This window comes from Schistocerca serialis, chromosome 9 (assembly GCF_023864345.2).
Source record: "Schistocerca serialis cubense isolate TAMUIC-IGC-003099 chromosome 9, iqSchSeri2.2, whole genome shotgun sequence".
NCBI classification, from domain to species: Eukaryota; Metazoa; Arthropoda; class Insecta; order Orthoptera; family Acrididae; genus Schistocerca; species Schistocerca serialis.
Genome location: NC_064646.1, coordinates 306,551,477 through 306,569,321, shown reverse-complemented (window position 1 = coordinate 306,569,321; position 17,845 = coordinate 306,551,477).

The following is a 17,845-nucleotide window of genomic DNA, read 5'->3' as shown; positions in this document are numbered from 1 at the left end:
TGTAAAATTATTCAATGAAGTTGACTCCAAATGTTCAAATAAGTGACGGCTCTAGTCGACAATCCCACAGCTCGCTCCGTGGAAGTAATGCGACGAACCGGGAAGCTCCGCTCTTAACATCAGGGAAATACGTCGAGTGCTTTGCAAGCATACATTTGTGCCCGTTATTTCCCTACACGTGGCTCAGTTTCTGGTAACGATCTGTTTACTTGTAAGTGACGAAGATACAACAGCCTGTCAACCTGAGACTTGTGTTACAGAGGCGAGAATCTGTATATTGGAAAAGGTTTTGGGGGAAGTTTTAGAGTGTTGTACATAAAGTCACACCGTATGCGAAATCTCTGAGTCATATTTTCTCAATTTTGCTACACAAGTATTAAAACAGCCACATCCACTAAGGTTTAATCAATCGTCCAAGGGCAGTATGGGCTAACTTGTTAACGCAGTAATCTCCAGTAATTTCGAAACCAGGTACTTATGGACTTCCACAAGGCTCAATCTTAGGTCCACTATTGTTTGCCGTACATCTATACGACCTTCTGTCCAACAACCAGCAGAAATAGTTCTTTTTGCGGATGACACTAGTATTCTGGTCAATCCAAACATACATACAACAACAGAAGAAATTTTACATAATGTCTTCAAAAGTATTATCGAGTGGATTTATGGGAATAGTCATTCTCAGTTTCAAAAAGACACAACATATTCGGTTCTGCACGTCTAGACGTACTCGAGTGATAAATGTGAGACATGGTAGTAACTAATTATGGTGGAAACGTCAAAATTTTGAAGTGTCCATACTGATGATTTATATGAAGTAGAGAATGGGAAAAGTAAGAGAAGGAATGGGTGGGAATACGTGACTTGCAGCCGCACAGGGCATTGTTCTAATGGAATGGTGAAAATTGAAAATTTGTGCCGGATCGGCACTCGAACCCTGACTTACAACTTGGCTTAAATTCTTTTTAATTTTTTTTTATTTTTTGAGGAATGATCGGGGGGGGGGGGGGCAAGTAGGCGGGGGTCAATATACAAGGCCTGACCACGATGCCGGCCGGAGTGGCCGAGCGGTTCTAGGCGCTACAGTCTGGAACCGCGTGACCGCTACGGTCGCAGGTTCGAATCCTGCCTCGGGCATGGATGTGTGTGATGTCCTTAGGTTAGTTAGGTTTAAGTAGTTTTAAGTTCTAGGGGAGTGATGACCTTAGAAGTTAAGTCCCATAGTGCTCAGAGCCATTTGACCCAGCCTGACCACGATGTTTTTGTTGCCGAACCACTTCGGCCATTCGAACACGGTCCCTGACCGACTCTAATTTCCAGCGCCCGTCGTCCATTAAACCCCTACTCACAAATTACTGATTTCCATAGGAGTTCAGACGATATTAGCGCATCCGCACTGAAATAAACGTCAAGGAGGCGTCGCGTTCATAAATAAATCTATATATTTAGCCGTGTCTGTCAAAAATGTGCAATAAAAATATTATGTGGTGCTCACCTACCTACATCTAATAGACATCTGTTTAAAAAGTTAGGCGTTTTGATTACTGCTTCATGGTATATTTATTGCCTCATGAAGTATGTATTGCTTTATTTAGAAGCTGTACAGTTCAAAAGAAACAATAATGTACACAAATACAATGCCGGAAGAAAAACGACATCCATTACTCCACATTGAGGATGTCTTTAGCACAAAATTGGGTGCAGAATGCTACTGCCAAAATTTTTGATCACTTATCCAATGATAGAAAAGGTCAGACAAACAGTAAGGTATAATCTGAAAACAAACTGAAGAAGTCCGCAGAAGAATTCCTAATTTTGTAACGTGTAAAAGGTCATGGGCAGATATTACTAAATCACAAGAGCAAAAAGAAAAAGAAAAGATCTAGATGGTCACCATGTAGCCATATTTACATCTGAATTTCCAATGTGATGTAAAACGACTCGTTCCACATCATTACAATTAAAACTTTTATCCATTCTGGCTTTGGAACACTGTGACTGTCTTGTTAAAGATTTCAGGAATTAATATTAATCGTAAAAATGATCCACGGAACATGAAACTAATTAACTAATTACATAATTTTAACTTATAAGTATTCCAGTACACTGAAGTGACAGAAGTTGTGGGGTACCTCCCACTATCTTGTCAGGCTTCATTTTTCTCTGCATGTATGTATATATGTATGTATGTATGTGTTAAACCAGGGACCCAGAAACGACGGAGAGGCTTCGTTCCGCCATACCCCTCAGTGGTTGACAACCCCAAAACAGTCCACAGCAGTCCACTCACCCCACTGCCGCCCCCCACTGAACCAAGGGTTATTGTGCGGTTCGGCCCCCAGTGGAACCCCTCCCCTCCCTCCGGGAACGTCTCATACCAGACGAGTATAACCCCAAATGTTTGCATAGTAGAGGAATGGTGATGTGTGTGAATGTGGAAACAGTGTTTGTGCAGCGATCGCTGACACAATGTAACTGAGGTGGAATAAGGGAAACCAGACTGCATTCGCCAAGGTAGATGGAAAACCGCCTTAAAAACCATCCACAGGCTGGCCGACACACTGGACCTCGACTCTTATTCGCCGGGCGGATTCGTGCAGAGGACCTGTACACCTTCCCGCTCGGGAAGCAGCGCGGTAGACCGCGCGGCTAGCCGCGCTTTCACAGTACAGTGCAGCAACTCGACGTGGCATGGATTCATCAAATCGTTAGAAGTCCCCTTCAGAAACACTCAGCCATGCTGCCAATATAGCCGTCCATAGTCGCGAATGTGTTGCTGGTGCAAGATTTTGTGCACGAACTGACCTCTCGATTATGTTGGGCGATCTGGGTGGTCAAATCTTTCGCTCGAATTGTACAGAATGTTCTTCAGACTATTTGCAAACTATTGTGGCCCGCTCATATGATGCATTATCATCCATAAAAATTGCACAATTGTTTAGGAACACGAAGTTCGGGAATGGCTACAAATGGTCTTCAAGTAGCTGAATAGAAACATTTGCAGTCAATGATCGGTTAAGTTGGACCAGAGGATCCAGTCCACTCCATGTAAACACAGCCCACACAATTATGGAGCCACCACCAGCTTGCACAGTGCCTTGTTGATAACTTGGGTCAATGGTTTCGTGGGGTCTGCTCCACAATCGAACTCTACCATCAGCTCTTACCAGCTGAAATCTTGAATCGTACAACTAGGCCACGGTTTTCCAGTCGTCTAGATTCCAACCGATATGGTCACCAGCACAGGAGGGGCGCTGCAGACGATGTCGCGCTGTTAGCAAAGGCACTCACGTCGGTCGTCTGTTACAATAGCTCCTTAACAACAGATGTCGTCGCACTGTCCTAATAGATATGTTCGTCGTACGTCCCACCTTGACTTCTGCAGTTATTTCAAACAGTGTTGCTTGTCTGTTACCACTGACAACTCTAAGCAAACGCCGCTGCTCTCGGTCGTTAGGTGAAGGCCGTCATCCACTGCCTTGTCTATGGTGAGACGTAATGCCTGAAATTTGGTATTCTCGGCACACTCTTGCCACTGCGGATCTCGGAATACTGAATTCCCTAATGATTTCTGAAATGACATGTCCCGTGCGTATATCTCCAAGTAACATTCCGCGTACAAAGTCTGTTAATTCCGATCGTTCGGTCACAATCCCGTTGGAAACCTTTCCACGTGAATCACCTGAATAGAAATGAGAGCTGCACCAATGCACAGCCGGCCGCGGTGACCGAGCGGTTCTAGGCGCTTCAGTCCGGAACCGCGCGAATGCTACAGTCGCAGGTTCGAATCCTGCCTCGGGCATGGATGTGTGTGATGTCCTTAGGTTAGTTAGGTTTAAGTAGTTCTAAGTTCTATGGGACTGATGGCCTCTGATGTTAAGTCCCACAGTGCTCAGTTTTCTTTTTTTTTTTTTTTTTGCCAGAACACTGCCCTTTTGCACTTTGTGTACGCGATATTGCAACCATCTGCTGTATAAGCTCATAAAGCTATCCCAGGACCTTTGCCACCTCATTGCATTTCTACTATAATATGTTTAATGTAATCGTCAGTGGTTTTGCTCGCAGCGTCATGAACACACACTGCAGCATTGCCCTGGCAAAACGAAGAAATGTCACATGTTGAAATCATATGTCGCTGCTTACAGTTTATTTTTGTGCTGTATACACTGCTTTGCAGGCTGTATCCTGTGTACACCAACGTTGATGTGGGTATTCAAGCGGTGGTAAACGTATTTTTCGTCCTGACACCATTATCTGCTTTTGTAACATTTGTTGTAGTCGTCAGACCACACTATACTTTAGTACGGCTCTCCATACTAGTTTACCTTAAGCACGTCTTTTCATGCATGTGTGACCGCTGAACCCAACATCCATATGTGTCTGCTTACTGTATCCTAACATTTAAATTTCTGTATAATAGTTAGGTTCCACACTTCCCTCCATTATGGAATAACTACCCCTTTGTATCTGAGGATGTGTCGTGTCTTCTTTTAATCACATTGCAAAATAAATTTATTTTCTCATCATTTCGATTCATTTCCTCTTTAGCTCCGCTATCCACCCAGCTGATCTTTAACACAGTCCTGTTGGATCTTTTTTCAAAAGCTTCTGTTGTATCATTTTATTGCCCATGTTCCACATTCACATGAAGCTACACTCCAAAGTGTTGCGAACGTGCAAAGACGTACACAGTAATATAACGAGAGTTCACTATCCCATGGGTACAGCCACTCGCCTGGTGTCCTTTCAAGCCCAAACAACTGCTTCCAGATGGCCCTCACTGCTTCCGTGTGACGTCCATCAGAGCTTCGTATTCTTCGCCAATAGCGCTGCCAGCTCCCAGAGAGTACTGTCAACAGTGAACTACTTTGCTTATGCCTAGTACTGTCAGGGATTGAGATCCTTCCTGTAACAAGCACAAAATGCGATGTGCCGCCAACACTCTCCACAATTCCTGCTGTGCCAGCAGAACCTGCAGTTGCTGCAGTCCAGCTGTTCCGACAGCATTTCTTGCAATTAAGCTACAGAGGACAGTTCCGCGAGTTCCGTTCAGAAGACAACAGTTCCGATTTTGCAGTTGGTGTTTACGAGGGGCATCCAATAAGGAATGCAACACATTCTTTTTCTGAAAGGAGGGTGGTTATATACATTATTCAAGTACATCATATTATTCTCCACTCTTTTGGCTACAAAACCATATTTTTCAACATCATCTCCGTTCAGCGGAACGTCCTTACGCAACCTTAGTGCGAGTACCTGTATGCCCGAGTGGTACCAGTCTAATGGTCGACGTCGGAGCCAACGACTTGCTGCATCAACAAGTTCCCCAACATCCACGTGCTGCTTCGCGTGGAGAGCATCCATCATTGGGCCAAACATTGTGTTGTGTGCTAATCAAGCAGCAGGAACACAAGCGAATACTTGCTACAGTTAACAGGGTTTTTGAAGTATCTGAACCACGACACAAAAACTCAGAGTTTATGTAGCCAGTGTCTGAGATGTCAACTACACTTCCTGGTGAAGCACCGATTTCAAGTTCTTGCTGCCTCCTCTTACGCTTGAGTATAAACATAGGTGGATTAAAGCAACCAGAAGCATTGACAGCACAAACAACTATGTCGTTGACTCCTCGCTCGTCACAGATCCCACTTGGTGGTTTCCTTATTGCGCGATGACTTTTTGTTGCCTTTTTTAATAGTTGTAAACACAGATTCCTCGACGTTAAGTATACTGTTTGCTATAATTCTATTCTCATCTTCTCAAGGAGATCGAAGAACTGATTCACATTATCTCTGTTAAACCCATTTGCTCTGGCCGTTGATGTTCCTTCTGGCTGACAGAGGGAAAGATGTGGAATATGTCTCATAAATGAATAAACCACTTTTTACTCGCCATTCTCTTTTCTCTGTATAAAGAATGAGGTAGTTCATATTTCTCTGCTATGTCGGATGCAAGCTTGATAGTAAATCCAAAAAACCTCTCTTCAAATAAAATGAGGTGATCCGCGAGAACCTTTTCCGTCTCAGTCATAAAAGTAGATTGTCTTCCGAAAAACTGAACTTCATTTGAGAAAGAGTTTTCACTATCAGACTATCAGCATGTCTCGTTTTTTGTAGTTTTGGGTACCCCATATGCACGAGCACACTCATTTAGTCCAAGGTCACCGTTTCTGTACGCTGCTACGTCGACCTCCAGCTCATCTTCTGTCTATTTCCCATACATTGTTCTTTTTGCCATCTTGAAAACCTAAAAATATTACCGGTACCTGTTGCTTATTGCAAAAGTTTTCCACCTTGAATACATGAATACATTACTTATTGCAAAAATGCACTTAAATATTATTTGTTATGAGTGTCTCCTAAATCGGACTGGTCCAAATTAGGAAACAGGAATTGATCCAACTTAGGCAACTGGACGCCGTATAAGTAAAGATAACTCTACAGGAACACACAAAGTCAAACTCTAGTATCGCGATACTTAATTACTAACTAATGAATGTCGCTTATGGACTATACCGTAAATAATTTATTTTATTACTGGTACGGTATAGATGATCATAGGATTTGAAGACAACACAAGTAGCAAGAACGAAGAAAATACAATAATGGCAACTATTCTTGCTTCAGTGGCTATTGTCGACTGACCGCTGTGCCACGTGACCTCGGCAACATTTCTCACCAGTAGTGCCAACTTAGAAGTTTAAGTTACCAACACAGTGAAATACGATGGTGGTCCAGCTTAGGCAACGGTCCAACTTCGGCAACTTTCCCCTAATAGTAGACCACCTGCGGTTTAAATTCAAAGAATATCGACGGCTATTGGGAGATATATACCAAATCAACTAATAATAGGCGGTACAGATTCCCCTTGGAGCACAAAATAGGTCCGAACACGGTTGCACAAGCAGCGAGGAAAGCCTGTCAAATTTTAAAAAAGCAAAATCCCCGAGGTTGTCGGAGTTACAGAAGCTCAAAATATAGCGCGAACTTTAATGCGAGATGCTTTTACAGTTTCCACAACAGAATTCCATCTCGAAATCTCGCAGAAACCTAAAGAGATTCTGGTCGTAGGAAAAGTACACCAGCGACAAGACTCAATCAAGTCTGAGTGATAACAGTCGTGATGTTACTGATGACAGTGCCACTAAAGCAGAGTTACTAAACAGTTTTCCGTAATTCCTTCACGTAAGAAGATGAAATTAGCATCAAGAACAACTGCAAAAATGAGTAACTTAAAAGTAGATATCCTCGGTGTAGCAAAGCAGCTCAAAGCACTTAATAATGGAAACGCCTCCGGTCCAGATTGAATTCCAAACAGGTTCCTTTCAGAGTATGCTGATACATAGCTCCTTACATATCAATCATATCGTCGAAAGGTCCGTACCTGAAGACTGGAAAGCTACGCAAGTCACACCAATACAGAAGAAAGGAACTAGGAGAGTAATCCGCTAAATTACAGACCCATATCGCTAACGTTGATTCAGAATGGTCACAGTTCGCAATAACTGACGGAAAGTCATCGAGTAAAACAGATGTAATACCTGGCGTTCGCCGCCCCTGTCGCCGAGCGGTTCTAGGCGCTTCAGTTTGGAACCACGCGACTGTACGGTCGCAGGTTCGAATCCTGCCTCGGACATGGATGTGTGTGCTGTCCTTAGGTTAGTTAGGTTTAAGTAGTTCTAATTTCTAGGGAACTGATGACCTCAGATGTCAAGTCCCATAGTACTCAGAGCCATTTCAACCATAGACAATCTGAGCAACCCACATAGATTATTTGTAGATGATGCTGCCATTTACCGTCTTGTGAAGTCATCAGATGATCAAAACGAATTTCAAAACGATTTAGACAAGATATCTGTACAGTGCGGCAACTTAATCTAAATAATGAAAAGTGTGAAGTCATCCACACGAGTACTAAAAGGAATCCGCTACATTTCGATTACATGATAAATTTCGGTTACATGAAATATCACACAAATAGATTACATTTACGAATAATTTAAACTGGAACGATCACAAAGATAATGTTGTGGGGAAAGCAAATCAAAGACTATGATTTACTGGCAGATAGAAAATTCACCAGGGCTACTAAAGAGACTACTTACAGTACGGACTACTTACAGTACGCTTCTCCATTCTCTTCTGGAGTATTTCTGTGCGGTGTGGGATCGGCATGAGTTAGCATTGATGCAGGACAGCGAAAAACTTGAAAGAAGGGAAGCTCGTTTTCTATTATCGCGAAATAGAGGAGAGAGCGCCACGGATATGATACACGAACTGGCTTGGTAATCACTAAAGCAAAGGCACTTTTTGTTGCGGCAGGGTCTTCCCACGAAATTTCAATCCCAACTTTCTCCTCAGAATGAGAAAATATTTTGTTAGTTTCCACCAACATAGGTAGAAACGATCATAACAAAATAAGAGGAATCGGAGCATGCGCGGAAAGATTTAAGTGGTCGTTTTTCTCGCGTGCTAATCGAAAGAGGAACGGTAGAAAAATGAGTTGAAAGTGGTCCAATAAACCCTCCGCCAGGAACTTAAGTGTGAATTACAGAACAGTCATTTAGATGAAGATGCAGGTGTAACGCTGAGTGAGAAATATTTAGTGTCTATCTCTGCTGCTACTCTTCTTCGTTTATTCTGTGACTAACGTTGTCACAAAATGTCGCCTAGCACATCAGCGTCATTTTCCGACCTAGGATCGGCTGCATTCCTGTTTAGCTTTGCTTCGGAGGCAGATCCACTCTGACATTTACGTAACTGGACCGGCAGGTAAGGACACACAAGGCCGCATCCGATCCGGCTTTAATAAATTCCCTCCGCCTTCTGTTTGGCGGCAGCGTTGGCTGACATCTGTCTCACATGACTTCATTTTGTCACAGCACAGTCGATTTGTCAGACTTATTACCTCGTCATTCATCGATTTTCGAGTTCCACATCTGTACTGCAATCTTGTAGAACTAAGATCACAGTTTTGTAATACCTTCTGGCGATCAACACTTTCGGTTGTGTATAGATATAAACATGGCTCAACGAGCGAGGTGGCGCAGTGGTTAGCACACTGGACTCGCATTCGGGAGGCCGACGGTTCAATCCCGCGTCCGGCCATACTGATTCCGTTTTTCCGTGACTTTCATAAATCGCTCCAGGCAAATGCCGAGATGGTTCCTTTGAAAGGGCATGGCGGATTGCCTTCCCTAATCCGATGAGACCGATGACCTCACTGTTTGGTATTTTCCGCCAAACAATTAAACCCAAACATGGTTCATTGCATGAATTTCATCACCTGGTTAGGGCCGGAGAGTGAGACTTGAAGCAATGTTAACATTGAAAATACACGGAGAGAATACTGGGAATTAAAGATGCGCTTAACTGTATGTGCAATAATTTCTTTAGGTACGCAGAGACCTTCAACGTCTGATAAAGCCGGAACACAAAATAACACACGTAAATACAGTAACGCCTTGTTACCAAGGATGTCCGCTATGGTTCCATCCTCCTACGTTGGAATGGTTTTCTTTGTTCACACCCGTTTTTCATTGCAGTCGGACAATATATTCACATGACATCACTTCGTTAAACGTACGAAGATGTTCAGATTTCACACAGGCCTTTCGCTCTGGGTCTGGCAAGGAGTGCACTACTAGATGACGTCATCTTTCCTCCACATGTGAGCGTGAAAATCTTTTCCGAAGTACGGCTCTGAGCCCTCCAAATGTGTATGTAATGTATGGTACACTCTGCATCCCCACTGGCGTTGCTCTATCACGTGATCCATTGTGCGCACGTCTGCATGTGCAGGGTAGATTTACAGTTGTCAGCCTCCTACGTAGACAGTAAATGGACATCATTTAGGTTCGATACAATGGATGTCTCCCCCCCCCCCCCCCCCCATGAACCATGGACCTTGCCGTTGGTGGGGAGGCTTGCGTACCTCAGCGATACAGATAGCCGTACCGTAGGTGCAACCACAACGGAGGGGTATCTGTTGAGAGGCCAGACAAACGTGTGGTTCCTGAAGAGGGGCAGCAGCCTTTTCAGTAGTTGCAAGGGCAACAGTCTGGATGATTGACTGATCTGGCCTTGTAACAATAACCAAAACTGCCTTGCTGTGCTGGTACTGCGAACGGCTGAAAGCAAGGGGAAACTGCGGCCGTAATTTTTCCCGAGGGCATGCAGCCTTACTGTATGATTAAATGATGATGGCGTCCTCTTGGGTAAAATATTCCGGAGGTGAAATAGTCCCCCATTCGGATCTCCGGGCGGGGACTACTCAAGAGGATGTCGTTATCAGGAGAAAGAAAACTGGCGTTCTACGGATCGGAGCGTGGAATGTCAGATCCCTTAATCGGGCAGGTAGGTTAGAAAATTTAAAAAGGGAAATGGATAGGTTGAAGTTAGATATAGTGGGAATTAGTGAAGTTCGGTGGCAGGAGGAACAAGACTTAAGAGTCGAGGGACATGAAAGGGAAGCAGTGGTTGGGAAGGTAGTAAGACAGGGTTGTAGCCTCTCCCCGATGTTGTTCAATCTGTATATTGAGCAAGCAGTAAAGGAAACAAAAGAAAAATTCGGAGTAGGTATTAAAATTCATGGAGAAGAAATAAAAACTTTGAGGTTCGCCGATGACATTGTAATTCTGTCAGAGACAGCAAAGGACTTGGAAGAGCAGTTGAATGGAATGGACAGTGTCTTGAAACGAGGGTATAAGATGAACATCAACAAAAGCAAAACAAGGATAATGGAATGTAGTCTAATTAAGTCGGGTGATGCTGAGGGAATTAGATTAGGAAATGAGGCACTTAAAGTAGTAGGAGGAGTTTTGCTATTTGGGGAGCAAAATAACTGATGATGGTCGAAGTAGAGAGGATATAAAATGTAGGCTGGCAATGGCAAGGAAAGCGTTTCTGAAGTAGAGAAATTTGTTAACATCCAGTATTGATTTAAGTGTCAGGAAGTCATTTCTGAAAGTATTCGTATGGAGTGTAGCCATGTATGGAAGTGAAACATGGACGATAAATAGTTTGGACAAGAAGAGAATAGAAGCTTTCGAAATGTGGTGTTACAGAAGAATGCTGAAGATTAGATGGGTAGATCACATAACTAATGAGGAAGTATTGAATAGGATTGGGGAGAAGAGAAGTTTGTGGCACAATTTGACCAGAAGAAGGGATCGGTTGGTAGGACATGTTCTGAGGCATCAAGGGATCACCAATTTAGTATTGGAGGGCAGCGTGAAGGGTAAAAATCGTAGAGGGAGACCAAGAGATGAATACACTAAGCAGATTCAGAAGGATGTAGGTTGCAGTAGGTACTGGGAGATGAAGAAGCTTGCACAGGATAGAGTAGCATGGAGAGCTGCATCAAACCAGTCTCAGGATTGAAGACCACAACAACAACAACGATGGATGTAGAGGAATTTTGAGCAAAGTTTAAACTGACTGTAAATTGCGTTCTGGAGAATTACGTGCCGCATAAATGTATTAAGATCGGAAAAGACCCATAGTAGTTTACTAACAAAATTCCGAAAATGCTGAGGAGTCAGAGATTGAATCACACTTGGTCTCAAAAAAGAACGTGGAGATTTCAACAGGCAAAAAATCAATAGAAATTCGTCCGCCTCTAAAAAGACCGTTGCGCCATACATACTCGTACAACTTCCACCGTCACAGCTGCCGAGAACCCCAGAAAATTCTGGTCCGACGTAAAATCAGTAAGTGGATCAAAATCTTTTTTCTATCCAGTCACTCGTCGACACGTCTTGTGTGGCAATAGAAGACAGTAAATGGAAAAATATTTTAAATTTGGTATTTAAAAAACCATTCACGCAGTAGTGACCGTACATGCATACCGTCCTAAGACTGTCATACAGACCTCCGCGTGGAGGCATAGAAATGGGCATCCCCGGCGTTGAGAAGCAACTGAAACAGTTTAAAACATGTAAGAAGCCAGGTCCAAATGGAATCTCAGTTCGGTTCTACAGATAGGACTCTTCGGCATTTGCACCTTATTTAGCGTGGATTTATCGTGAATCTCTTGCCCAGTACAAAGTCCCAAGCGACTAAAAGAACACGCACCTGACTCCAGTATATAAGACGGGCAAAAGAACGGACTCTCAGAATTACAGACCAAAAAACCTTAACGTCGGTTCGCTCAAGAATTCCTTAGCATATTATCTATTCGAATACACTAAACTTCAGAAAAGGTTCCTGTGCGCAGATCAGCACGGATTTCTTGTGAGAAACTCATCTTGCCCATTTCTCACAAGAATCCTGCGAACCATGGATGAAGGGCGACAGGCAGATTCTGTATTTTTCGATTTTTTTAAAAGCGTTCGACACATTGCATACTGTTAATAAAGGCACGAGCAAAAGAATATGTCCTCAGATATTCGAGTGGCTCGAATATTTCTTAAGTTATAAACCCCCGTATGTTGTCCCGGATCATAAGTGTTCATCAGAAATAAGGGTATCGTCAAGAGTACACCAGGAATGTGTGATAGGACCGTTCGTGTTCTCTATATACATAAAAGATCTGACGAATGCAGTGAGCAGTAATTTGCGACTGTTTGCTGAATACGCTGTAGTGTATCGAGAATTGTTGCGGAATTTCAGTAGTATGATACAAGACGACTTAGACAGGAATTCTAGTTGGTGTGATGAACGGAAGCTTGCTCTAAATGTAGAGAAATGTAAATTAATGCTGGTGATTAGGAAAACTATCCTGTAATATTCGAATACAGCATCAGAGGTGTGCAACTTCACGCAGTCACATCCATCAGTTATTTAAACGTAACGTTGCAAGGCGATATGAAACGGAAAGGGAACAAGATCGCTAGAAGGCAAATGATCAACTTCGGTTTATTGGGAGAATTGTATGACAGAGTAGCTCACCTATAAAGGAGGCCGCATATAGAACAGTGGTGCGATCCATCCTTGAGTACTGCTCGAGTGTTTCGTATCCCCATTTGGTCGGGCTAAAGGAAGACAGCGAAACAATTCAGAGGAGTGGTAACAGATTTGCTATCGGTAGGTTCGATCAACAGGCGAGTGTTATGTAAATGGTTCGGGAGTGCAAACCGGAATCCCTCGAGAACGTTCTTGTAGCAAAACGCTATTGGAAAAATTTAAAGATTTGGTACTTGAGACTGAGTGCAGAACGATTTTACTGCTGCCAATGTACATTTCGCACAAGGACCACAAAGACAACGTAGCAGAAAATATGACACTTACGAAGGCGTATAGATAGTCGTTTTTCCATCGCTGTATGCGAATGGAACTGGGAAGGGAATAACTAGTAGTGGTACAAGATACCCTCCACTATGCACCTTACGGTTGCTTGCGGAGTATGTATGTAGATGTAGATGTGTCCCTTCAAGCCAGTGAAAACTGCGTCGCGTAAGCACATAATATTTATCCAGTATCATGTTACTCCTTTCCATTCAGTTGTCGGATAGTTTACCTGAAGAACAACTGAACAGCGGAGGAACAAAACCTGAATTTCTCAGATTTGACCACCCAGCTCTAGACGCGAAATGGTTTCCAGATGGATGCAGTGTGTCCTCTAACTCGTCCTGGAACGTACACTCTCGTTAAGTTTCCAATAAACCTTTATCTGGTGCAATCCATCTTCAATGCTCTTTTGTTTGGCGCTTTTCCTACGACTTAAGTGATGCATTGCACAGCACTTGTTTTGAATATTCCCTGTCTCTTCCTATTTGATTATGTAAACATCTCATACTGGCAAATAACCCTCAAGAGCTGGTTAGACGATTGAGTTTTGTAATAGTATAATTACATTTCTTTACAAGGGAAACTTACCATCCCACCACTCTCAGATTTAGAGGTAACTTTCCCAGTGGAAAACGCGTGAAAAACTGAACACATATCAAGCACGAAAACAGGCAGAAGGTGTGAGAAAAGAAGCAAGGTAGAAACAATTAACGGTCCAAGTTCAAGACGTACAACTACGATTTCGCTTGAACAGCAACGCCGTTCTAGTTATGTGGGCACTGTGTTAGTTTGCGACGGAGGAGGTCTGTTTCAAATCTGTCTCGTGGTCCATGTTTTTTTTTCACAAAATCATGAACTAGAATGATGAACTGTTCGTCCGGTCATTGACGTGTTGGTTCGCTGTATTCAAAATTGTGTCTGTGTCGTGGTGTAACGTCCGTTTGCAACAGCGAGGTGTAAGGATGGGACCTCCGAACGTACGTACCACTTGTTTGTTCTACACAAGCATCACGCGTTATGACTCTTGCGTTTTGTTTTGGAAGTTTTGGATCTTGAATTCCTTTCTTGTAATGTTCTTCACGTGATACCACGTACTTATACGTTTGTGACTATTACAGCGCCATCTATTACAAAGCGAAAAAAGTGGTCCAACTAAAACATTCATATTTCTATACGTACTACACGAATATGTAATAAAAATGGGGGTTCCTATTTAAAAAAAAAAAAACGCAGGTGATATCCGTTCGATCTATGGCAGTGCCATCTAGCGGGCCAACCATAGCGCCATCTGGTTTCCCCCTTCAAGTTAGACTAGTTTCGTTTTTTGTAGTTTTTTTCGTTTGATTCTTATTTCGTGAGATATTTGGCCCGGTCACGATCAATGGACCACCCCGTATATTCTTACCACATGACTCTCCTTCCATAACCAATGTCTAATACGACAATTGTCAAGATTACAGCAACGTCAATGACCGAACGGACAGTTTGTAAGTTTGTGGGAAAGATTATGGGTACGAGGGAGGTTTGAACACGGATCTCTCGCTTCACCACGACGCGGTGGCTCGAGCAATCCGCTCGATGTTGCACATCCTGTGCTTGGACCGTTCATTGTTTCTCTTTTGCATCTTCAGTACCCCTTCTTCCTAGTTGCATGTTTCATCTGCGTTCAGTTTTCGACGCGCTATCCACTGGCCCATTTTACCACTAAATCTGGGGGGGGGGGAGGGGGAGGGGGGGGGCGGAGTTCCTTAGTTAGTACTTTACAATAAAATTACTCTCATTATGGCATCTGCCTCTACCAGAAACAAATTGTGAACGTCCCGCTACAAATCTCTCCTGTGAGAACCCCACATGTTTGGCGTCTCTGATTCCAGAGATTACTGGGCCATGGTGTAACAAAAAATCTCATGTACTTTCAATTGCTTGTGCTCGTGATGGTACACCTGTTTATCTTGGAGATCATTTGCCAATATTAGTACCGAGGACTGATCATTTGCAGGCCTTCTTGTATTTCCTAGCGATTTTCTAACAATGCCGTATCCTTGTCGACAGCTGATTTGTCTGCGAGCAGGCTCGGAGAGATACTGCTGTTGTCTTATTTACGTAGCAGCTTCAGAAAGTAAGATACACATGTCGTCCGACGGTAAGACCATTGCGCAACAGGAATGGCGCATTGTCAGTAGACAGTACGTGCTCCTGTTGTCCTGCAGACACATTTCTGTTGCGGAACGGATAACGAATGCAGCAGGGTGAGCGTGTACAGTGGTGCGACCACTGGTGGTGTACTCCGAAGCCGAAGTGCACGGGATAGTACGAGTATTGTGGGGAAAGTGTTTAAATTGCACACAGATTCACTGTGAAATTCTGGTGGTTAATGAACCAAATTCAGTGTCGCATGCAGCCATAGTTAAGGGGTGCAAACAATTTTACCAACGCCGCACACACGTGCGTAGTGCCGATGGGTAAGTCCAGATCTTGCACCGTGAGATTTACATCTTTTCGGCAAGCTAAAAGAACATTTGGGATCAAAGAGTTTTTTCAGCGATGACAACGTTCACACTGGTGTCATAGAATGCCTCCGTGACCAAAGAACGGATGTCTATCGCCGTGAACTGAACGATAGGCAGAACGTTCCGATCGTTATTTACAGAGATGCGATGACAACGTCGAAAAATAGTGTCGTGCAGGAGTGTTACTTCGAAGTGCAACGCAGCATTCAATTAAAAGTTACCTAGCCTGCCATGGTATATGTAATTTACTAACTTAGTTTTTGCAGTCCCTCATATACGTATCCTTTTTAGTATCGAACCTGCCTCATTTCCTTGCATTGCGGCTGACCCTACTTGCTCTTCTTTAGCAGTTTCCAAACTTCAAGGACGTGGGACTCCAATGTGGTGTTTCTGCAGCCTCAAAGAAATAGTTCCGTTAAGGAGATATGGCACTAATACCCACCACGGAGAAGGCAGCCAGAACGAATTATACAAAATGGACATCGTTAGGAAATATGCGCTTCTTTATGTGGCATTCTTATGAAATTAAACGGTTAATGCTTACTATATACCAGTGCGGACGGGAAATGTTAGCTACTCTGAGCAGTTGTGTGCTGATTCTGACCTTTAGCGGCAGAATCGACCTTTGTGTCATGCAATGAACTATGTCAGGGTCATAACTTAACTGCGATGAAGTAACTCCTTTACTTCATAATGTCACAACTTCTGATTCACGCCGCTTATTGGAACACTTTTAGGCGCTATAGTAATGTGCGAAATGGACGAAGCACAATAGAAAGACTAAGTTATACAAAAACTTCCTGTTTACCAAGTACGCTGCGTTGAATGTTCAGTTTGACTGTAACTCACCATACAAATTTATTCATGTTCTTCCCTTTCAAACAGCGACCAATACTCAGAAATGCAGACTCCATAAATTACCTTTACAGTTTTGGACTTCAATAACTTTAAAACTTTAGGAGATAAAAACAACCGATTGCCAACATGTGAAAAAATAGCTCACAAAGTTTTGTTTCCTATTTCATACGTGAATTCATACCCTCAATAGCACGGAGAACGCCTAGGCGGCAATCAGTTTATCTCCGTGTACGCTCCCCCTCGGAGACGTGTTCAGACGTATTACAGATGTATTCCTTCAAGTACTGTAAGTTTGTAATCTCGGTTTGGTGGACCTGATCCTTTATAAAACCTGCCGGGAAGAATTGCAAATAGTTTTCCGTTGAGTACAGCAGCAGCTGAAGTTATTCATCTTTGTGAAACAAACCTCTTTCAGCTTATATGAACTTTTACAGGAACACCATTCGTTTCGTGAGCTCAGATCACATCTTCAGGTGTACATCTACAAGAAGTACAATCGTCATTATGATGAAAAAACAGATACCTATCCTAATAATCTATACTCATGACAACCAATGTGAAATAGTCACACGTCAGCAAAACATTAAAGCCCTGGTACGGGAAGGAGTGGGACTCAACTATCTCAAAATAAACCGTAACAGTACTTTATTTGGAGATGGATGAGTCCCCCCCTCTTTCCCGTATCAGGACTTAAATGTCGTACTGACGTGTGAATAATTCATATTGGTTGCCATGAGCATACTTTATAAAGATGGATATCTGTTTGTTATCATAATGACGATTGTACGTTTCCTATCTTGTAGATGTACACCTGAGGACGTGATATGAAATCACGAAACCGGTCGTGTATCTGTAAAAGTTCATATACAGCTGAAAGCGGTTTATTTCAGAAATGAGGGGTCAGATGATCGTGCCGACCAACGAATGTCATCATCTCATCCATTCCATCCATCCGGAAATTTTTCATCCAGAAATTGTTGGCACCAGAGAGGTGGGGTTCACATGGCTCTGAGCACTATAGGACTCAACTGCTGTGGTCATAAGTCCCCTAGAACTTAGAACTACTTAAACCTAAGTAACCTTAGGACATCACACACATCCGCGCCCGAGGCAGGATTCGAACCTGCGACCGTAGTGGTCGTGCGGTTCCAGACTGTAGCACCTTTAACCGCTCGGCCACTCCGGCCGGCTAATCCAGAGAGGTGGGGCCCCATCCTACTGTTATATGACGTCAGATTGCTGGTGTTC